Source organism: Podarcis filfolensis (genome assembly GCF_964270895.1).
Source record: "Podarcis filfolensis genome assembly, chromosome: 5".
NCBI classification, from domain to species: Eukaryota; Metazoa; Chordata; class Lepidosauria; order Squamata; family Lacertidae; genus Podarcis; species Podarcis filfolensis.
The window spans coordinates 8,848,694-8,872,755 of record NC_139608.1 but is presented as its reverse complement, the minus strand read 5'-3'; the positions used below and the strand labels follow the sequence as shown (position 1 = coordinate 8,872,755).

The 24,062-nt window shown below is 45.0% G+C and overlaps 1 protein-coding gene across 10 annotated transcripts in view; it reads right to left on the bottom strand.

Annotated features, from left to right (window-relative positions):
* The window catches only part of MCF2L2 (MCF.2 cell line derived transforming sequence-like 2), a 227,602-nt gene that overhangs the window by 83,878 nt on the left and 119,662 nt on the right, over positions 1 to 24,062 (bottom strand). The window lies entirely within an intron of this gene.

Here is a 24,062-nt window from a genome sequence, read left to right as displayed (position 1 = left end):
CTGGATTCTTGGATGAATGACTTATGAGGAGGAAGGTTGTGTCCAGGTGAGCTTTTTCTTCATGCTCAGCCTGCTTATTCAGGTGCTGTTGATGGGCCATTTCAAAGGCCCTGCTGCTCTCCCTTATTACATCTTCAGAGAGGACTTGTAAAGGAAGCCATGTGACCACTGCGACTCCAACCAAGTGCACTTCCGCAAACATCATCTTGCTCTGCCATCCCTCACTTACAGCAATGGTGTGTGGTTGTTTTTCTCTGAGCGATTGGGCGGGGGGGACATTTGACCCAAACAACACGCACCAAAAAAGCTCATAGTCGTCAGAAGTCTGTTTTGGCTCTCTTTCTTCTCCAAGCTCTTTATGAAACCTCCTCATTCATCCAACAACCATGACTGTCCAACCACCCCAGCACTGCTGTTTTGGCAACATGCGCTTGCCAGGGAAGCTCAAAGGAACTGCAGCATTTCTTAATTAGAGCTAATCTGACTGTTTATAGGCACACGAGATATGCGTGAGCAGGCAGGTATACCACAAATAATAATGATATGGTTTTTAAGCTTCAGAACATTGCACGAGTCCCTAATTAGGCCTGCCAAAGCCAGTATAACTGGATCTTGCTTCGCATATGGTGAAACTTAACGTTTGACAGAGAAAGGCAAGGAAGCTTGTTTTATGGGAAGTTAACTGTCCGCGCATTACACATTTAAAACACTTGCAAAAGAATCCGGGGAACCGTAGTTTCTTAAGGGTGCTGGGAACTGTAGTTCTGAGAAGGATAAACTATAATTCCCATGATTATTTGGGGGGAGGATTGCTTTAAATGTGTTTTAAATGAATGGCGTGCACACAACCAAAGCTTTTGCTACACCACAGGCTTCCGCAGCCTGATGTCCTCCAGCTGTTTTGGGCTAGTGTGTTGGTTGGGGCTGCTTTTCTTTCTGAAAACCAGGAAGATCTCAGAATATATATATATTCTTAAGGTAGTGAGAAATCCATTTATTTATTTATTTTGCTATTAGGGTGCACTTTTGTTCCTGCTAACGGAAAGCACTGGAATAAAATAATAGAATTGTAGAGTTTGGAGGGACCCAAAGTGTCATTTATAATAATAATTTATAATTTATACCCCGCCCATCTGGCTGGGTTTCCCCAGTCACTCTGGGTGGTTTCCAACAGAATATTAAAATACAATAACCTATTAAACATTAAAAGCTTCCCTAAACAGGGCTGGCTTCAGATGTCTTCTAAAAGTCTGGTAGTTGCTTTTCTCCAACCCCTGCCAAGCAGAGAAGGAACCACAGTTAAAGAGTCTCTGAAGAGTGTACAGTGGTACCTCAAGTTAAGTACTTAATTCGTTCCGGAGGTCCATACTTAACCTGAAACTGTTCTTAACCTGAAGCACCACTTTAGCTAATGGGGCCTCCTGCTGCCGCCGCGCTGCAGGAGCACAATTTCTGTTCTCATCCTGAAGCAAAGTTCTTAACCTGAAGCACTATTTCTGGGTTAGCAGAGTCTTTAACCTGAAGCGTATGTAACCTGAAGCGTATGTAACCTGAGGTACTACTGTATTATCATTGGCCCTAGAAACACAACTTGAAGCTTTTAAGCTTCCCACCTTCTTGAAAACCACCCTGCCATGTGACAATTAACATTTGGGGGGAAAGTTGCTATTGGGGCCAATGGGATTCCCCCCTCTTTTTTAATGCTAATTGTCATGCCAGAAAAGGAAACCTTAAACCTTACATCTCTACTCTGAATTGGCAAGAACAATTTCTCCCCAATCCTGCCAGCATGGTTGGTATTAAAAAAAAAATTGGATTGCTAAATCACACCATTAACGTAACAGGTAGGTTAGACCCTGACTTTATTTGTACTGCGACACAAATCAAGGTAGAAGACAAACGTCATCACCAGCCAATCTGGTTACCAATCTTGCTGAACCTGATCTTCCAAAGCAAAAGTGCAACCTTTCGCAGAATTTTTTTAACGGTGTGGTGCTATAGAAATGCTGTATTGTAAACAGCTCCCATTCCATGCTCCGCTTCTGACTCACAGGAACTCCCCACAGCAACATGAAAGCATGCAGAATCACAGGGAAGTATTTCAAAGGGCGCTTCCCTCCCAACTGCCTATCGGGGAGAAGGGGTCTCGTCGCATAACTAGGCCTATGTATTAATTCAGAACGGATGTCCAGGACTGAGGGACACCTGAGATGCATCTAGCCAAGCAGAACACATCTGCCATCACGTCATCCCATTTGCTAGGCACGCAGCTGGGGGTGTGTGTGGAACTTTTCCTCTGTCCTGAATGCGATGAGCAAATGAGTGTAACCCAATGCTCCTTGTAAAGGAGATCCTGTTCACCCGCTGATTACCACTGTCAACACTGCTTGCGGGGACAAAAGGTGACTGCAAAAGTTGTTTATGACTTGGAGCATTTCCCCCTCTTGCTCCCACCTCTCCGAAAATCTCCAGGTGGCTCACAAATCAGCAAAGGTTGGAAAAAATATTGTAAGACTTGATCATAAAGATCAAGCGGGTTTTCTACCTGGCAGACAAATGAAAGATAATATAAGAAATATAATAGACATTGTGGAATATCTGACTGCCAGGAATGATAAACAAGCTATGCTAATATTTGTGGACGCTGAAAAGGCCTTTGATAATATATCTTGGGAATTTATGTTGAAGAATTTAGAGATGATGGACTTAGGTCAAGGGATTTTCAATGGTATCAAAGCGATATATCCAGAACAAACAGCAAAGTTGATAGTAAATAATGTACTAACAGAAAAGGTTAAAATAGCTAAAGGCACAAGACAGGGTTGTCCTCTGTTCGACTTCCGGGTTGGCGCCTCCGGTAATGGCGGAATTCCTCTGATCGGGAAGAATTTGCCTCGTGGAAATTCGGGTCTGGCCGCCACGGCGAAGGCGGAGACCCACTACAAATCACAGGCAGGTAAAGCCTGTGAACGTGGGATTCGACTGGCACCTATTGCGCCTCCCCTACTCGTGGGGAAACCCGGTTTCGGGGATCCGGAGTGACGTGGGGTGAGTGGCGCGGTGCTTCGAATTGACTGCTTCTTCCACGGAGCGAAGCCGCATAGCTGTTGCCGGAGAGCGCTGACTTTTTCCTGTGGACAATTTTATCTTAAAGCAACTACCCGTGAGTAGAGCGGAGAATTGGATTTTTAAACGTCTTAATTTGGTGTTGAAACGGGGGAGGTCCAAAACAGGAAGTCCACCTTCCCCTTCTGTAAATAGACTGAAGCAATGAGGATGCCAGCTGAAGTCGTGGAAAGCCCATTGTAAAGGACTAAATTTCCATTGGTAAAAAATACAAAACCCCCTTGGTGGCAGGAGAAGAGGGGGAAAGTTTTGGACTGAATATACCTGCAGGAGAGAGCGAACAGAATTAAAGTGCAAGTAGATAAATAGGTACCGCTTTATAGCGGGAAGGTAAACGGCGTTTCCGTGTGCTGCGCTGGTGCTGGCTCGCCAGAGCAGCTTCGTTACGCTGGCCACGTGACCCGGAAGTTTCTCCGGTCAGCGTTGGCCCCCGGCCTCTTAAGTGAGATGGGCGCACAACCCTAGAGTCGGACACGACTGGCCCGTATGGGCAGGGGTACCTTTACCTTTACCTTTATTCTGGGAACAGATATATAATGAGTTGAAAAAGATGTTGAAATATACATTTGCTAAAAAACCAGAGGCTTTTTTGTTAGGAATAGTTGGAAATGAAATAAATAGAAAAGATCAGAAATTATTTCTATATGCAGTGACGGCAGGAAGGATACTACTGGCCCAAAAATGGAAACAGGAGGAACTACCATCTATAGAAGAGTGGAGAATGAAATTAACAGACTACGCAGAACTAGATAAATTAACAGGGAAAGTCCGAAACCACTGAGGACTGGAGTAAATTTGTGGGTTATATGAAAAGCATATGTGATGAACAAATAACGTTTGTGGGTTTACAGGAACCTTTGTGAAGAAATATGTATAGAAATACATACAAGGGAAGAGGGGGAGTAGGTGGATTTTAAGATAAAAGACAATGACAAATTTTGAACTTGCAGTATAAAGACGAGAATACGGAAGACTCACGGATGAACTGATGGAAGTCAAAAATATGTATTTGTGATTGTACTGAAAATGTATGACTAAAAATTATTTTTATTGGAAATTAATAAAAAATAATAATAATAAAACACAAACAAATCAGCAATGAAAGCAGTCTCCTTGAGCCTGTTGCAAGGCAGCTCTTGTTCTCTTTCCCGGTTACTCCACCAATTGTAACCCAAAGTAGGCCAAACCCCTGCCCCAAACCCCCAGAAAAATGCCCCAATTATTTCCTTGAATTAGGTTGCCTACAGTCATGCATTACACAGGGGTCTGATGGCTCCCATGGCGTACCCTGCCCCACGTGCCATTATCGTAACATGTACCATATTTTGCGCTCTATAGGATGCACCCGACCATAGGACGCACCTTGTTTTAGAGAGGGAGTACAAGAAAAAAAAAATCTCCCCCTCTCTGCGCAGCGCCCCTTCAGCGAAGCGGCAGGAGGCGCTACGCAGAGAGGGGGAGAATTTTTTTTCTTGTTCTCCCCCTCTAAAATAAGGTGCGTTCAGTGCCTTCAGTCGCCTTTAGTGAAGGCAACCTGAAGCCTCCGGAGCGTGGCGGGAGTTCCCGCCGTGCTCCGGCAGCTTCGGGTTCCTTTCGACCTGCTCTTTGGGGCTGGCGGAGGGAAGTGCTGCTTTCCCCCATCGCCAGCCCCAAAGAGCAGGTCGGGGAGCAGCCGAAAGGCTGCGCACAGCCTTCCACTGCTTCTCAAGCTTGTGGGCCTGGCGGTAAGCCCAGCTTTCCCCCACCCCCAGCACCACAGAGCAGTTCGGGGCTGGCGGGGGAAGCCCCCCATCCAGCCCCATGGACCACACATTCGCTCCATAAGACGCATAGACATTTTCCCTTAGATTTTAAGAGGGGGAAAGTGCGCCTTATGGAGCGAAAAATACAGTAATTGAAAGAAGCAAACAAACAATGGGAAGACCACCCACAGACTCATGTATTTATTTATTGAGTTTATATACTCATCGGAAGCAGCAGCCAATTGCGTGAAGCAGGGTGGGAAAGAGCTGATATGGTGATGTTGGGCGACATCTTTACACACACACACCCCGTACACATTATTGGGAAGATGTGGGTTTGTGGTGTCTACACATCTGCCCATAATAAGCTGCATGATCTTAGGTGGCCTTTATACAATGGCATCAAGGCCAGGAGAGAACAAACCCTCCAACATGTCTCCGGTGAAAATAGGGAGGTGCTATGCCATAACACTGGGACACGGGTGGCGCTGTGGGTTAAACCACAGAGCCTAGGACTTGCCAATCAGAAGGTCGGCGGTTCGAATCCCCGCAACAGGGTGAGCTTCCGTTGCTTGGTCCCTGCTCCTGCCAACCTAGCAGTTTGAAAGCATACCAGTGCAAGTACATAAATAGGTACCGCTGCGGCGGGAAGGTAAACGGCGTTTCCGTGCGCTGCTCTGGTTCGCCAGAAGCGGCTTAGTCATGCTGGCCACATGACCGCTCCCTCGGCCAATAAAGCAAGATGAGCGCCGCAACCCCAGAGTCGGTCACGACTGGACCTAAATGGTCAGGGGTCCCTTTACCTTTATTCCATAATAATAATATTATTCATTTTGGTATTTGTACCCAACCCATCTGACTGGCCTGCCCCAGCCACTCTGGGCAGCTTCCAGCACATATAAAAACATGATAAAACATTAAACATTTAAAAACTTCCCTATACAGGGCTGCCTTCAGATGTCTTCTAAAGGTTGCATAGTATTTATCTTATTGGCTCGGGAGTCGCATAACTCCAACGTTTCTTAGATGAAAATAGGGACGTCCTAAGGGAAAGCGGAACATTCTGGGATCAAACTGGGACGGCTTCCGTAAATCTGGGACTGTCCCTGGAAAAATTGGGACATTTGGAGGGTCTGAGAGGTACACAATCACGCTTTCAAAGGAGGTTATTTTACTGCACTGGGACCACTCCGTGGTGGGGGGGTGGGGAAGGAGAGATTTGCTCCTTGCTGCAGATGACCTCACTGCCTGTATTGAGGGAACTATGATCTCAGCAAATTGCCAAAGCAAATTTGCCTTTTGGTTGTTGTTGGTTTTTTTGGAGGGGGCGGTTCTGCTGTCCAAGAAACACAAGCGCACTTTGGCATCCCAGACATAGAAATAAATTCTGCAAGTGACACAGACTATGGAAATTGCAGCTCATTCATGCAGGCGTAACATGAGCACAGAATTGCATCTGATTCATTATGCAGGAGCAACACCACTCATAGCCCAAAGCTCCCTGGACCTCCTGCGCAAACATGGAGCTCTTTGCGCACAACAGCTGCCCTGTTCTGTTCCACGCTAGGGAACGGTATGGGCTCAGAATGCCGGAATTGCACCGCATGAGCAGAACAGGCCCCCGCTCAGAGGAAAGAGGGGGGTTGGTCAAGCTCCGCAAGCTCACCGCTGCATTCATGAACTGGAGGCAAGGAGGAGAGGAGGGTTTTTCTTATAAATCACATTTCATAGAATCATAGAATCTTAAGAGTTGGAAGGGACCCTCAGGGTCATCTAATTCAACCCCCTGCAATGCAGAAATCTCAGCTAAAGCATCAGTGTCAGATTAACAGTTAATATTTTCCACTTATCTCCATTTAGTCTCAGTGATGGACTGAATGGTGGTGTTGATAAAAGTATTTATTTATTTATTTATTTATTTATTTATTTATTTATTTATACATACCACTCTATACCTGGGGGGGTCTCAGGGAGGTATGGACAGTTAGCAAGTAAGGTGGAGTTCCTGTTTCTTTATGGAGCCCCAACGTGAACTGCATGATGATGATGATATATTTATTGATACCCTGCCTTTGCCCCTGATGGAACTCAAGGTGACTTACAGACCAAACAAAAAACAAGAATCACAAAAAACATAGAAAAGACTATAGTTAAAAAGCAATTAAACATTAATAGTATTACAACATACAGTCGTACCTTGAGAGTCAAACAGAATCTGTTCCGGAAGTCCGTTTGACTTCCAAAACGTTCGGAAACCAAAGCGTGGCTTCCGATTGGCTGCAGGAGCATCCTGCAGCCAATCGGAAGCCATGCTGGATGTTCGGCTTCTGAAAATGGTTCAAAAACCGGAACACTCACTTCCAGGTTTTGATCATTCAGGAGCCAAGGCGTTCGGGAGCCAAGGTACAACTGTATATAAAATCTGTTTAAAACATACAAATAATTACAATAAGAACAGCATGGCGCCTGTTCTTTCGTTAAAAGCAGTTGATCCCCCAAAGCCTGTTGGAACAAGAAGGTCTTCACTGGTGAAAGAACTACAAGGAAGAAGCCAGTCTAACTTCTCCGGGGAGGGAGTTCCATGTCCCCACCTGAAGGGTAGGTGGGTTCCCACGAGGCAAGACACAATGATAACAGCAAGAACCGTTATTGAACTACATAACTGGGAAACAGGGGCAAAGCAACTGCTCATATACATTCCTGAAAGCCTGGGCCACTCCCACTCCCAACGCGATTGGCTGTCTAAACTCCCAAGCTGCGAATCACGACTCAGAGTTCAAGGGCCAATGACAGAGGCCCAAATCCTGAAATGTTCTGTGATTGGGCATCATGTATCGAATCAGAACATAGGAGCTCAGAATCCTTAGTCCAGACTCAAGCTCAGACCACTGGATACATAACACCCCCATGTGAGGGTGGCAGGACTGAGAGAAGGGCCTCTCCTGAAGACCTCAAAACCTGGGCGGGTTTGTATGAGGGAATGAAAAGGGAGAAGTTGTGGTGTGGGAGGAGGAAGTATATGAAAATGGATGAGTAAATACACAGAGAGAGAGAGAGAGAGAGAGAGAGAGAGAGAGAGACGCAGAGAAAATATGAGGAAATATCCCTTTCTGCCAAATTTGCCTAGCCCTAAACTCCAAGTCCTGTCCATATGAACAGTAGCAGCAAGCACTGCTGACTCATGTTTAAGCATCAGACTAATTCCCCATGCAAACATTTCTCAAGCCTTAACACAAGTTTGCTCGGTGATGCTTCAGAGGCAAGAATGAGGGAGAAAAGAATGTAGCAGATCTTCCCTGAACAGCAACGATAAGACTGGAAGAGTGGAAATAAGACTCCCTCTGCAACAAACCCAAGTGTGCACCAGGCCCTATCTGTGGTACAGACCCAAGTGTGCACCAGGCCCTATCTGTGGTACAGACCATGTTTTACATGCAAAAGGTCACAGGGTCAAACTCTGGCATCTCTAGCTAGGGCTGGGAAAGACCCCTGATAGAAACCCTGGAGAGCCAGTATAAACCAGTGCTTCTCAAACAACGGGACAAGATCCACTGGTGGACCTTTGGACACTTTCAGGTGAGCTTCAGGGCCACAGGCTGCCCAGTGCCTCCTGCCCACTAGCTGTGCCACAGCCTGTTGGCTAGATCAATGCCACTGCATGCTGGGTAAAGGGGGCCGGGTGATGGAGATGTTTTCTGGGAGGAAGGTCTCATCCAGGAGGGGGCCCGGTGTGCAGTGCACACACGTGACATCCTGGGTGCATTGCACACGAGTGACGTCATGCACGCAACACGCATGCAATGCAGACCCTCCAGGTGTCCCTATTTTCCAGGGGTGTCCCTGATTTGGAGAAGCCATTCCGCTTTCTGATTTGATCCCAGAATGTCCCACTTTTCCTTAGGATGTCCCTATTTTCATTGGAGAAATGTTGGAGGGTATGGAGTTATCCGACCCACAAGCCGTCTGAAGGCAATCCTGTATAGGGAAGTTTTTTAATGTTTCATCTTTTATTATGTTTTTATATATGTTGGAAGCTGACCAGAGAGGGGCGTAGCTAGCTGCTCTGGCACCTGGAGCGGTGGGGGCGGGGTGAGTCACATACGGGGGCGGGGCGTGATCTGTGCAGGGGGGCACTGCAGTGATCTGCCCGGGGGGCTGCCCATGGAGTCCGCCTGGCGGATGCAAGCCCCGCGCTGCAAGCCACCGTGTCACTCCCAGAAGAGACATGTGGCTTGGGTGCACTGCAGGGCAGGCCCCGCGGTAAGTGCCGTGCCCCACGGTGCGCCATTTTGTCACCCAGGACGGACCGCACCCCCCCCACCCACCTTCCTATACCCGTGCCCAAAGTGGTTGGGGAAACCCAGTAATATGTATAATAGTAAAATTAGCATTATGGAATGGGACAGCCCTATTTTCATCAGATAACTGTTGGAGGGTGTAGCAAAGTCGCATCATTGGGAGGAGGCCGAGCACAGACCCCGGGGGGCATGGCTTCAATGGCAGGCGCCCCTATCTCGCTCATGCTCTGAACTGATTAATTGCATCTTTGTGATTTGATCCTGAACTTGGGTGGGGTGCGTGATGGTTATAATGGACTTTGTTTTATTTTCTTGTTGCTTGAAAATATAAATAAGTACAGTGGTACCTCGGGTTACAGACGCTTCAGGTTACAGACACTTCAGGTTACAGACTCTGCTAACCCAGAAATAGTACATCGGGTTAAGAACTTTGCTTCAGGATGAGAACAGAAATCGTGCGGCGGCAGTAGGGGGCCCCATTAGCTAAAGTGTTACCTCAGGTTAAGAACAGTTTCAGGTTAAGAACGGACCTCCGGAACGAGTTAAGTTCTTGACCTGAGGTACCACTGCAGAAAACAGGACAACGCCCCACTATCCTTTCTATGGCAGCTTTCTTCCTTATAAAAGTAAATACATCCTGGAGTGATTAAGGCTGGATGAATTAAAATGTCTCTGACATATCAGACAGACACCTTCTCTACTGCATTTTCAGGAGCTTTCTTACGGTGTGCCTCTTCCCACAAGCCTGCTAGAGTCATTATGTTGTTGTTTTTAAACTGGTGGAGCGATATAACTGCCAGCACATTTGCTAAAGCTAAGCAGGACCCGGTATGGTTTCAAACTGGATGGGAGATGGCATGTCAGGGTTTCTGAATTGCAGGGAGTTTGGACTAGATGACCCTCAAGATCTCTTCCAACTCTATGATTCTCTCTGTGTGTGTGCACAATAGAATATTAAAAACATGATACAACATCAAACATTGAAACCTTCCCTAAACAGGGCTGCCTTTAGATATCTTCTAAAAGTCAGATAGTTGTTTATCTCCTTGACATCTGAAGGGAGGGCGTTCCACAGGGCGGGTGCCACTACCGAGAAGGCCCTCTGCCTGGATCCCTGTAACTTCTCTTCTCGCAGGGAGTGAATGGCCAGAAGGACCTAGGAACTGAACGATGGGGGTGGAGACCCTCCTTTTATATATGTAACGGTTTTATATGTTATCCTATTGTAAACCACTTTGCAATGTCTCGTGGGAAGCCATTCAGAAAGGAAATAAACCGTAAGTAAAGATACAGACTATGCAAAATTGGCAAAATTAACAGCTAAAATAAGAGAACCTAATGATGATTGTTTTGTGGAAGAATGGAAGCCTTTTGCAGACTACCTAAACTAATACTATAGGATGATGAACTGGTTGAGCAGGAATTGAACGATAAGCAACAGAAGGAATTAGAGATTATTGTATTGTTGATATGGTATAAGAGATAGAAAATAGGGTGCAGCAAAGGGAGAGAAATAAAAAAAACCACCTTGGAAAACGGAGTGGGAAGTCGACAAAGTAAAAGAAAAACTTATTATGTATAGGAGTGTATATGTGAAACTTTTGAAACTTTAATAAATTTAATTTATGAATAATTTATGAATTTAGAATTTATTAATAAAATTTAATAACATAAATAAAATATAATAAGATATTACTAAAATAAGAAAGGAAATGGTCTGAAGCTTAAAATAAGAAAGAATATGGTCTGAAGCTCAACATCAAAAAAACGAAGATCATGGCCACTGGGCCCATCACCTCCTGGCAAATAGAAGGGGAAGAAATGGAGGCAGTGAGAGATTTTACTTTCTTGGGCTCCGTGATCACTGCAGATGGTGACAGCAGTCACGAAATTAAAAGACGCCTGCTCTTTGGGAGAAAGGCGATGGCAAACCTAGACAGTGTCTTAAAAAGCAGAGACATCACCTTGCCAACAAAGGTCCGTATAGTTAAAACCATGGTTTTCCCAGTAGTGATGTATGGAAGTGAGAGCTGGACCATAAAGAAGGCTGATCGCCGAAGAATTGATGCTTTTGAATTATGGTCCTGGAGGAGACTCTTGAGAGTCCCATGGACTGCAAGAAGATCAAACGCATCCATTCTTAAGGAAATCAGCCCTGAGTGCTCACTGGAAGGACAGATCCTGAAGCTGAGGCTCCCTAGAAAAGACCCTGATGCTGGGAAAGATGGAGGGCACAAGGAGAAGGGGATGACAGAGGACAAGATAGTTGGATAGTGTTCTCGAAGCTACAAACATGAGTCTGACCAAACTGCGGGAGGCAGTGGAAGACAGGAGTGCCTGGCGTGCTCTGGTCCATGGGGTCATGAAGAGTCGGACACGACTAAACGACTAAACAACAACAACAAGAAAGGAAATAAATCACAATAACTTCTAGTGTGTCAAAAATATGAGTCCAAATGTTAATATTTCCACGCAACATGCCTATGTTTATAAGCCAATTCTCTATATAAACAGGGACAACAGGGGGGATGACGTTGTGTCTGCAGCACCTCAAAAACGGCGCCAGGACTGGTTGTACATGATCATGCAGTGTGTACACAAGTGCCCTGCAATATTAAATTGTATTGCAGATTTATTCTGGGATCATCTTGGCTACTTCCTAAGCACGCTGGAGTCTTCTGCCAGCTCTTGTTTCATCACTTAAGAACTGTACATGCTGTTGTGTGTCCTCTGTAAATCAAACTACGAGCCTGTTGAGCTGACACTTTATTGTGACTCTATAGGGGGGGAGAGACCTGGTTGATATGGAGTCCCCAGGGAAGCAAGACGCGAATGCCCCAAACACATGAAAAACTCTGGGTTAGTCAACAGCATCTTTAGTTAGTTGCTTTTTTCACAGGCGGAGGCAATGTAAATAGCAACCCTGAAGTCCAAGGGGCAGTACTGGCAAGGAGGACAATCAAAGTTCCAGCCACTCGCTGTGGGATGAACAGGGTCACAGCTCTTTGCGACAGACTAAAGAAAAAAAATTGTGCTTTGCGTAATGTGTTTCTAACTCAACGATGCGTGCCTGCTTTGCATGAAAGTTGATTTTCTATTTTGAGCCTGATGGAAATGTAGGCAAACTCTGGTGCTTCTTTTAGCAAGTTGCTGCGCGGTGGGGTAAATGATGGCATGGGTAATTGAGAGAACCAGTGGATGCGGTCAGTAGGGGAGGTTTGCCAAGAGAGGCAGTGTGGAGTAGTGGTTAGTGCTGGGCTAGGGGTCAAATCCCCACTGGCCATGAAGCCCCCTGGGAGACCTATCACTATCTCTCTGCTTAACCCACCTCACAGGGTTCTTGGGAGGATAAGAAGGAGAGGGGGAGAAATTTGTACGCCGCCCTAAGCTCCTTGGAGAAAGAAATGGGATATAAATGTAATAATCAATAGAAATAAATAAAATAAGGGTGGGATAGGGCACCTGCCAGCAGACGGCTTAAACGAACAGAACCGTACACGAATCTTTTGTTACAGAGCCTTGTTTTCCAGCAGGGGAAACTTATGCAGTATTTGAGTTACAATCATAGCAAAGTTTCAATTAAGAGACACAAGTGTTTGACTTTGAGAAAGCAATATTTGGAAAACAGAGCTCTGTGGTATTTAACACTAAGCCCTTAAACAAATCTGCCATCGGTCCCTTGCTGCTGCTTTTCCCAGAACACCCTTCCAGAACATCTGCTTTCAAGCTTTATTTCTAACCCCCCCCCATATATATATATATTCAAAGCCTTTCGTACAATCCTTTGGTTTCAGTCACCTGCCATAAATAAACCTAAGTACACATAGTTGAAAAAAAATGTCTCTGGCACTCCCGTTCTGCCAGTACAAGGTATGTGGATTTGTGGAATGGAACTTTCCCCCCTCCTCAACCCTGCAGGCCCCCACCTACCCTCAAAATCAGCTCTGGAAGTGGGGGGATCCTCTGGATAAGTTGGGGAGGAAATAGGGGAGAAGAAAACAGAAGTTTCCGCGTAACTCTGCTGGTGCTGCTTTGAATACAACCCTCGTCTTTCCTCTGCCTTCATCTCCCTCGGCTACCTTATACTGTGTTGGATTTTAGATTGTAAACGCTTTGGGGCAGGGATTTGCCCCCATGTCTTTGGATAAGACGGACATAGATGGTGCTATATATTCCATTGTTCATAATCCTCACTGAAAGCAGCAACAACAGCAACGAGGATTAAGAGCCAGGACTTTCCCTTCGTTGTTTGGTTACTCTGCTACTCTTACGAACAACACACCCCACAACTAACATTCTCTGTCTGTGTTTCATCAAGTTCCGTAGGCTCCACCTTCAAACCATCTGTTTCTGTGCTGGCTCCAAACCCTCGGGGGGAAATTTGAACAACCTGCCCTTGGCTGAGCATCTTCATTAAGCTCTGCCTCTGTCTCCTTCCTGTGGAGCTGTCTTGGCTCCATCTCCAAAAAGTTTTGTAACTCTTTTAAAAAGTTGGCTCTTTAACCCTGGCACAAACACTAAAACCAGCTTCCACTTCTTCTTTTTTTAAAAAATAAACAGCTCCAAAGCTTTCCTTGAGGTATAGCTCATGTTATATTTTTGGAGCTTGTGTAACAGTATATCCGAATATCCGAAAGCAACTGTGCAAAGGTTAAGATTACTGTGAGTGGGCAGTTTGTTTTTGCTCCTGGTGCCTGTCGTTTGAAAGTCTTACAGTCTTCACTTATTTCAGTACCCCCCCCCGACTTTCACTGTTTTTTGGGTGGGATTAAATTCCACATTGGCAAATTCAGGTTGCACAATTAAAGTGCAACAAACACATTTTAAAAATCACACTCTTTCTTTTCCCCCCGGTACAGAAAGTGTTGAGAAAATGCACTGGAAAATGTAGGATCTGAAGGCAGCCCTCTTTAGGGAAGCTTTTAATATTTGATGAATTATTGTATTTTAATATTTTGCTGGAAGCTGCCTAGAGTGGCTGGGGAGGCACAGCCAGATTGGGTGTGTGTGTGATAAATTATTATTATAATAAATTATTATAGGATAATAGCTGGTTCACTTGGCCTTATAAGAATGAATGCTCAATCAACAGCTGACCTCATATAACCTCCCTTCACACAAATCAGGACAAATGCTCAGTCTAAAGATTGAGGAAAGGCGAGACTGAGAGGTTAATATACTTAATTCCTGTTGTTTGAAAAAGCAAACCTGTTGATATATATGTTGATTTATATGTTCACATAATAACATCGGTAGTGTTCGACTCCACCTGAGTTATGTGATCATGTGCCTGGGATCCAGATTATCTGAAACAATCAGACATCCAGCCCAGTCCTACGGATCTTTACCCCTAAGAAAGCCCCACTATATCCATTGTAGCTTAACTCTCAGCTAAGTGTGCCCCATGTGTAGAAGGATTTGCTCTCAAGTTCAGTAAGCATGCTATTGATACCATGCACAATTGGCTAAATCAGAGGATCAATGACTCTGGGTCCTTCTGTTTTCTTTGCAGACAAACATTCCAAGGGTATCTGGCAAAGGGGCAAAGGCCTCTTGCTGCAGCCCCCACAAACAAACAGATTTGTCTGATAGCCTCACAAAAAAACTATCTTTGCAAAGCTGCATTCCACAGATACAGCAAAGGATCCACCCTGCTGTACCAAATCAGGGTTCAAGAAAATGCCCGAGAAAACAAACATGCATCTACTTATTGTGAGTACTGCTGACTACATCAGATTCTCAGATTTTTCCATTGCAAAGCTCCCTTGGTTAAAGAAGAAACAATTTGAGGCTTTGTGTATGTGGGACACTTCACATGATAATGTTTTAGGTAAAGGTAAAGGTAAAGGGACCCCTGACCGTTAGGTCCAGTCGTGACCGACTCTGGGGTTGCGGCGCTCATCTCGCTTTATTGGCCAAGGGAGCCGGCGTACAGCTTCTGGGTCATGTGGCCAGCATGACTAAGCAACTTCTGGAGAACCAGAGCAGCGCATGGAAACGCCGTTTACCTTCTTGCCGGAGCGGTACCTATTTAGCTACTTGCACTTTGATGTGCTTTCGAACTGCTAGGTTGGCAGGAGCAGAGACCGAGCAACGGGAGCTCACCCCGTCGTAGGGATTCGAAGTGCCGACCTTCTGATCGGCAAGTCCTAGGCTCTGTGGTTTAACCCACAGCTCCACCCATGTTCCTTAATGTTTTAGGTATACACCTAAAAATGAAAGCAGCATGTGTTTGTAAATAAGTATCTGATATGGGCACATGCATCCACCCGAAAGCCAATCCCAGTGCATACTATCCTGTAAGTGCAGCAGGGTGGTGCATGAACTGATTCACCTTTTTATCGGGAGTGGCGCCTGTTAGGATTCTTTGCAGTCATGGGATTGTTGTCTATCACATGACGGTGTATGTTTTCATTCCACAGTGTGGGAAGTGACGGAGACAGGATATTTATGTTACTGTGTTCCGTGAAGTGGGACTATCGTCCTTTGTTCTTTCTCTTTGCTGTCTGATGAGAAGGAGGAAGGAGCTATGTCAGAACGCTCCGAATATATTATATGTAAATAAAGTAGATTAGCCAAAATACTGTGCTACTGAGTTCTGTTACGCAAACCGCTAATACTCTGCAGGATCCGTAAGTGTGCTGATGGCTCTTGGTATCAGTTGCTGTGATGTTCGGGCTGGAGAAAGCTTTTGAAGCTCTAGAACGACTGGTCAGGAGGGAGAGAACATACCAGTCGGGCATGTGTCTCTACCAGGGTCCTACACGCGAGTAGGACGATCCTAACAGCGCCCACCCTGTGGAACGCCCTCCCATCAGATGTCAAAGAAATAAACAACTATCTGACCTTTAGAAGACATCTGAAGGCAGCCCTGTTTAGGGAAGTTTTTAATGACTGATGTTTTAATGTAGTTTTAATCTTTTGTTGGAAGCCGCCTAGACTGGCTGGGGAAACCCAGCCAGATGGGCGGGGTAGAAATAATATATTATTATTATTATTATTATTATTATTATTATTATTATTATTATTATTATTGAATTGGAGAGTTGGGAGGGTTTTCTAGTATAAATGGTTTGAATGTTGGCAATTACATAGGCAGAAGATTCTGACTGCTGTAACATAGGGGCTAAGCAGGGGCAAGGAAGCACAAGGCATTTCTAGTCTGTAAGTACTTTTGGGTACGATTCAGTCATACACCCGATATTCCAGGTTACACAGTTAAAGCTGAATTGGTGCTGCTTTGCAGTAACACCCACCCGCAAGCATACTTTCAGTGATTTTGAAAATGAAGAGGAAATGCAAAAATGTGGGATAATGCTTGATGAAGTTCTGTCTAACCTGCCTGCAAGCAAATCAGAATGAATACTCAATTAATAAATCATTGAATCATAGAGTTGGAAGGGATCCACAAAGGTCATCTAGTCCAAAGCTCTGCCATGCAGGAACTGCAACTAAAGCATCCAGGACAGATGACCATCCAACCTCTGCTTAAAAACCTCCAAGGAAGGAGAGTCCATCACCATCCGAGGGAGATAATGTTTCGGTTACAAGTCAAGGTTCATGGGCAGTGAAGCCCCTCCTGTGGGAACTGGGTGCCTGCAGATGGGATAGAAGGAAGCAGGATCTGGCAAGGCATGCAAGTCTTTTCTGGGGAAGGCAGGTGAAAGTTCAACAAGAGAGTGTTGAGGAATGGAGATCAGGGCAGAACCAGTGGGCAGGGCCAGTCATCTTCTGCAGATGGCAGCCTAGTGTGAAACAAGAACAGTGTGTGTACATTTGTACCCAAGACATTTTGGCACCTGAAGTGAACCACAAAATGGTGTTTTCCTCCACCCCCATCCAGGAAAGACAGGAAGAGTGAAGAGCTGTAAATTTCTGCATGGTTTGGAACCCAATACTAAGAATTTGTCAAGAATGTACAACTTGCTGTTGAAATGGAACACACAGGATGAGACGGTTAAATCAGCTATGATTAAATGGGCACAAGACATTGGTCATGACATCATGTTTGCTGACTGGGAACAGTTATGGACCACCGGTATAAAGTTTACGGCATATAATGCCTTAAGAGAGAATATTATGAAAATGATTTATAGGTGGTACATGACCCCAGTCAAGCTTGCAAAAATCTATCATTTGCCCAATAATAAATGCTGGAAATGTAATGAAACTGAAGGTACTTTCTACCAACTTTGGTGGACGTGCCCAAGGATCAAGGTCTTCTGGGAAATGATCTATAATGAAATTAAGAAGGTCCTTAAGTGTACCTTTCATAAGAAACCAGAGGCCTTTCTCCTGGGCATGGTGGGCCAATTGGTGTTAAGGAAAGATAGGACGTTCTTTATGTATGCTACAACAGCAGCAAGAGTTCTTTTAGCAAAGTATTGGAAGACACAAGAACTACCCACGCTGGAAGAGTGGCAGACGAAGGTGATAGACTATATGGGACTGGCTGAGATGACTGGCAGAATCCGCGACCAAGGAAAAGAGACGGTGGAGGAAGAATGGAAGAAATTTAAAGTTTATCTTAAGAACTGTTGTAAAATTAATGAGTGCTAAAATGTCATGGGTAATGTAAAACAGAATTGCAGCGATAAATGATTGGGTAAGAGAAAAAGGAAAGAAAGTGAATCATAAGTAATTGAAATTAGGGGTTGCTGAAAAAGTTTAAAACAGGGATGCAGAAAAGGGAGGTATGGGGAAGTCGTTGAAATAAGGCTTAAGAAAAAGAGGTTATGAAATTATATGTGTTTATATGTTTGTTTGTCTATGTATTGTTAGTTGTAATGTGTTTTAATTCATGTTGGAAAATCAATAAAAATTTATTAAAAAAAAGTAAATTTCTGCATGGTCTTTTATGTATTGCGGTATTTTATGAATTGTGACGTTGCTGTTATTTTTTACGGATCATGGCGCAGTAATGATTTGTTGTCATTGTTGAGAGTGAATTTCTGTTTAATTATTATTTGCTGGCATTTTGACCGTTAATATTATTGCACAATATTATATTCTAACCGGGTTACTGAATTACTTAATTTGATGTAAGTTGCTTATTTTAATGTCTCATTTTTCATTAAGACATTCACATTTGATTGGATTGCAACAGGATGCGTGATCTCTGTTGCATATTTTGTTCTTTCTGAGTAGCGTGTAAATTGCCGTGTGCACAGCAATATTCTAAGGCAGCATACAAATCAAAATTGAATTGAAAATATAGCGCAGAGGGATTTTTCAAGTTAACAGCTGACAGATTGGAAAAGTGTGGTTAGCAACTGCAGCCTTCTGCAGAACCATAAGCTTCTGAGCTGTAAATGATGATGTCACAAGATATCTTGATTTCAGGAAGTGGTCCCACACTAAATTTAGCAATTTCCACTCTTGACGTCTGGGTTGACAGTAACATTATGATCAATGACTCAGAAAAAGAACACGGCACAGCAGCATTCTCCATATCCTGTTTCTCTTTGTATCTATTGTTTTATTTCAGGCAAGGGGTACCTATATAATTTCCCTTTCCCAAAATCAAGTGTGACAGAGTACAGTCAGTGAAACCTCTGAGGCTTTTCTAGTGTAAATGGTTTGAATGTTGGCAATTACACAGGCAATTTCTGCACAGTTTCTGTGGAAATTGACTAAGAATCTGAGCCTGACTGCTGTAACGCAGGGGCAAGGAAGCACAAGTCATTTCTAGTCTGTAAGTACTTTTGGGCATCATTCAATCATACACCCAAAAATCCAGGTTGCAGAGCTAAAGCTGAATTGGTGCTGCTTTGCAATAACACCCACCCCCAAGCATACTTTTAGAGATTACAAAAATGAAGAAGAAATGCAAAAATGTGGGATAATGCTTGATGGAGTGCTGTCTAACCTCCCTGCAAGCAAATCAGAACGAATTCTCAGTTAATAGATCATGGAATCATAGAGTTGGAAGGGACCCCTGAGGGTCATCTAGTCCAACCCCTGCAATGCAGGAACTGCAACTAAAGCATCCATGGCAGGTGGCCATCCAACCTCTGTTTTAAAACCTCCAGTGAAGGAGAGTCCACTGTCCCCACAAACTTTGTGCAAACAAATCAGGATGAATGCTTAACAAAACAGGCAATGTGGAAGTGATCGCAGGGTGGGCAGATACAAGAGAGGACAAGGCTGCTGGTCTTTTAAGAGTTGTGTAGCAAAGATAATTCCAGCTGGTGTCGTCTGTGCATCTGCTAAAATCCCCTCTTTTAAAAGTGCAGGATTCCTCTCCCTTTCCCATTTGGCTAACCTATCTGGAAGTTGTTGGTTGAAATCTCACTTCAGCTGTAGAGCTGCACTGCTGACTCAATGGCCTTAGTTCATCTGCAATATGGGACTAATAAAACTGACGTATCTTGCAGGGTTCTTTATAAGGATCAGGCATAAGGAGATACAGGTAAGCATTCAGAATCACAGAAAAAGTGTAAACTCTTAAGATGAGGCTATGGGAATTGTGGGGTGGGTACTCCCCATCCCCTTGCTGTCCTTTTGCAACTAAATTGAGCACCTGCAATCTCAGGGTTGCATAAAGGCCATTGGCTCTTATTCAGATTTTCAGGAACATCAAAATGACGCTGATGGTAGGTTTCAATAACAAGGCTACCAGCCTTATATTTGCATCTTTCAGATTCAGAGTGTCTGGGTATTCATTCATTCCTTTTGACCACAAAAATAACAAAAATAGTTTTGTGGAGGAGAAACTCGGTACTTAAAGCCCAAACTGAGTATGTATTGACCCTTAAATCCCCTAAGCAGGGAAATCAGTCTGGGTCAGTTTGCAAACGGATTTGGGTTTCAAAACTGAGCAACACCCAAATGCAAAGATATTACTTTGCAAATATTTGAGAGGGCTTGGTCAAATTTAGTTGGTAGCGTTTGCAAATGATGAAGTTAGTAGAGTTTAATGATGTCCTTCTACATGTATCACAACGAGCGATGCGCATGTACTGATCTCCAGGGGAAAGCCAGCATGGTGTAGTGGTTAGAGTGTTGGAGCAGGACTCGGATGACCAGGGTTCAAATCCTCACTCAGTCATGAAGCTCACGGCATGACCCTGGGTGACCTTAACTTTACTACCTGACAAGGAGGATAAAATGGGGAAAGGGAGAAGGATGTACACCAGTTCTGAATTCCTTGGAGAAAATGGTGGGATAGAAATGTAATTGGTTAATTAATCCTGAGGTTTGTCCTATGGGCAACTCAAGCCTCTGCAGGTCTACTCAGATGTAAGTCCAACTGAGCCCAAAGAGTCCCAGCCAGCATTAAAAGCTGCTTCATCTGCAGACTTTTGGAGGGGGATAATGCTCATCTCCTGCTACGAAGAGCTTCACCTGCGGGAAGGTAAACGGCGTTCCGTGTGCTGCGCTGGCTCGCCAGATGCAGCTTGTCACGCTGGCCACGTGACCCGGAAGTGTCTGCGGACAGCGCTGGCTCCCGGCCTCTAGAGTGAGATGAGCGCACAACCCTAGAGTCTGGCAAGACTGGCCCGTACGGGCAGGGGTACCTTTACCTTTACCTAATGCTCATCTCCTGCTACGAAGAGCTTCACCTGCTCTTTAAAAGAAGCGGACTACAATGGAACCTCGTGTTATGTACTGTCCTCCTTACGATTGCTGTAGGTAAGAAGCTCCGCTAACTCGGAAGTAGATGCTCCTTGTTGCGAACTTTGCCCCGGGACGCAAGCGGAAATCGCGCGGCAGCAGTGGGAGGCCCCATTAGCAAAAGCGAGCCTCATGTTAAGAATGGTTTCGACTTAGGAACGGACCTCCAGAACAGATTAAGTTTGCAACTGGAGGTACCACTGTAGTTTAATTCTTGCAAGAAGCAGCGCCCAAATACCTCCCTCCTCTAAATGGGAGCACTTTCAAAAGCCTTTCTGCACCATTCAGACACCAGTCCCCCAGTCCCTAGCTTGAGAGGAGCCTTATACCTAGTTAGGGACGTGGGTGGCGCTGTGGGTTAAACCACAGAGCCTGGGACTTGCCGATCAGAAGGTCAGCGGTTCGAATCCCCGCAACGGGGTGAGCTCCTGTTGCTCGGTCCCTGCTCCTGCCAACCTAGCAGTTCGAAAGCACGTCAAAGTGCAAGTAGATAAATAGGTACCGCTCCGGCAAGAAGGTAAACGGCGTTTCCGTGCGCTGCTCTGGTTCGCCAGAAGTTGCTTAGTCCTGCTGGCCACATGACCCAGAAGCTGTACACCGGCTCCCTCGGCCAATAAAGCGAGATGAGCGCCGCAACCCCAGAGTTGGTCATGACTGGACCTAACGGTCAGGGGGCCCTTTACCTTTTACCTTTATACCTAGTTAGTCCAACTAGATCAGTATTGTCAACACTGACTTGCAGCAACCCACCAAGGTTCCAGGCAGGAATGATTTCCAGCTTTACCTGGAGACACCAGGGATCGAACCAGGGACCTTTTGCATGCAGCCCTTCCCTAAATCTCTTCCCCATCCACCGCCCACCCCCAAACCTGAAGGTTTGCTTTATAGACTCATAGAGTTGGCAGGGGTATGATAAGTAATCCACTTTCGTCCCATGCAGTCAGTTGGCAGTGTCACTTAGAGTGATGTGCCCACAGTCAATGAGGCCGTGTGCAAAAAAGCGCTGGGTTCCTGGACTTTTAATAGCTGCACAGAAGAGGAAGTCTGAGCAGGTAAAACTGTGAGCAGGGATAACGAAAGAGGTACGGGAGACTGGACAAAGAGCTGCAGTGTCCTAAATACAGAATCAAGAAAGTCCGCTACAGTAAAGAGTATTGTGGTATATTAAAAAAAAAACCCTAAGGCTGGAGTACAGTCCACTTCATCAGACGCACAATTATCTTAGTTGATAGCTGGATTTTTATTTTTTTTAATGTGATCAGCAAGGCCAATTAACTGTGTCATCATCAGTTACTGCTGTTCTGAATGGCCACTGTGTGTATCTTGAATATCTGTAGCCCAGAAATGGCAAAGATTGCATCTTTTACATTAGCGGTACTCGACAAATATGGGATTTGCTAATTCCAGAACAAAATGCCCTGACCTATAGCTCTCAGGCTAGAACCTCAAGATTCACTAACTGGAGCCAGGTGCAAAATATGGGCTTGGGGGGGTGTAAGGAAGAGCACACCAAATTAAAGGACAGGGTCCCTCTCAGCATATTCTCAGCCAAGGAATCAGTATCAGAACTGAGCTTACAATAATGTCACACCAAAATCCACTCCAGATCTCCTCCTCCCTTTTTTCATCTCAGCAGCCTAATTTAGAAAGGGGAGTATTGTAAAGCTTTTCAGTTGTGGCTGTTGGCAAACCATTCTGTCAGTTGTTGTTCAGTTGTTTAGTTGTGTCCGACTTTTTGTGACCCCATGGACCAGACATGCCAGGCAATCCTGTCTTCCACTGCCTCCCGCAGTTTGGTCAAACTCATGCTGGTAGCTTCGAGAACACTGTTCAACCATCTCGTCCTCTGTCGTCCCCTTCTCCTTGTGCCCTCCATCTTTCCCAACATCAGGGTCTTTTCCAGGGAGTCTTCTCTTCTCATGAGGTGGTCAAAGCATTGGAGCCTCAGCTTCAGGATCTGTCCTTCCAGTGAGCACTCAGGGCTGATTTCCTTAAGAATGGATAGGTTTGATCTTCCTGCAGTCCATGGGACTCTCAAGAGTCTCCTCCAGCACCATAATTCAAAACCATAAATTCTTCCGCGATCAGCCTTCTTTATGGCCCAGCTCTCACTTCCATACCTCTCTACTTGAAAAACCATGGCTCTAACTATACAGACCTTTGTTGGCAAGGTGATGTCTCTGCTTTTTAAGATGCTGTCTAGGTTTGTCATTGCTGGTAAATATTCTGCCCGCTTCTGGAACTTTTGGGAACATTTCCTTATGCTTGACTTCAGGAGCTGGTGAGAACAATCCCGTTTCATTCATCTTCTATGGCTATTTTTGGGATTATAGATCCTTGTTTGCAGTAGCATACCAAATACAACTGCCTGCAAAATTTCCCACACTCACCTGTGGAAAACAGATTATTATTTGTGCTGGGTTGTGCGTGGTAGGGAAAAGATGCAATTCCATTATGTCCCAGGCCAGCGTTTCTCAGTCTGGACCTCAACCCACTTTCAGATGGGCCTTGGCACCACAACCCCTCCCGCTGTTCTATATAGCCTAACAGCACCAGGTGCCCTACATAGGTAGTACACAGAGATGGAAAACAGGAGTTGAGTAGAAAGAGAGCCTGTGGCATGCTAAATTGGAGAGGAAGGAAGGACACACAGAGAGAAAAACTAACCAGAAAAGTGGCCTGCTGAGTGCCTGAGTGTGAGGGAAGGAAAAGCCAGGACAAGACTGAAAGAAGCAGAAGAGACAGACAGATTAAGGGACTGGAAAAGGCGAAACAATGGCAGAATGCAAGTTAACCATCAATAGAAAATGATGTCAGTGATTGTCAGCCTATTAAGGAAGAACCTATGCAAATGTGGACCTTGTTTGTGTGCTACATACCTGGAGTGGGACAAACCTACTAGCAAGAGGATGACAAATGAAACTGTTAATTGGGCTTTGAACGATTTCCTCATTATCCAAATTGTTTTAGTACTTATATAAAGCACACTGACTGCTATATTGGTTGTACACTTGTATGCCAGCATAAACCCAAACTAAAGGTGTGTGTGGGTTTATAATTGCCAGTTGGGAAGCCAAACTCCACATCAAATCGGCCATCATTTTTTAACTGCCTGAACCAGAATTTAGGGATGCGCTTGTTACATCTCAGCCTCAAAGCTAAGATCACTGACCTTTTCCCAACAGTACACACCTGCCTGTAGCCCTCTGGATGCTGTTGAAATCCTCCATCTTCCCCAGCCGTGGGTGGATGGGAGTTGTAGTCCAACAACATTTGGAAG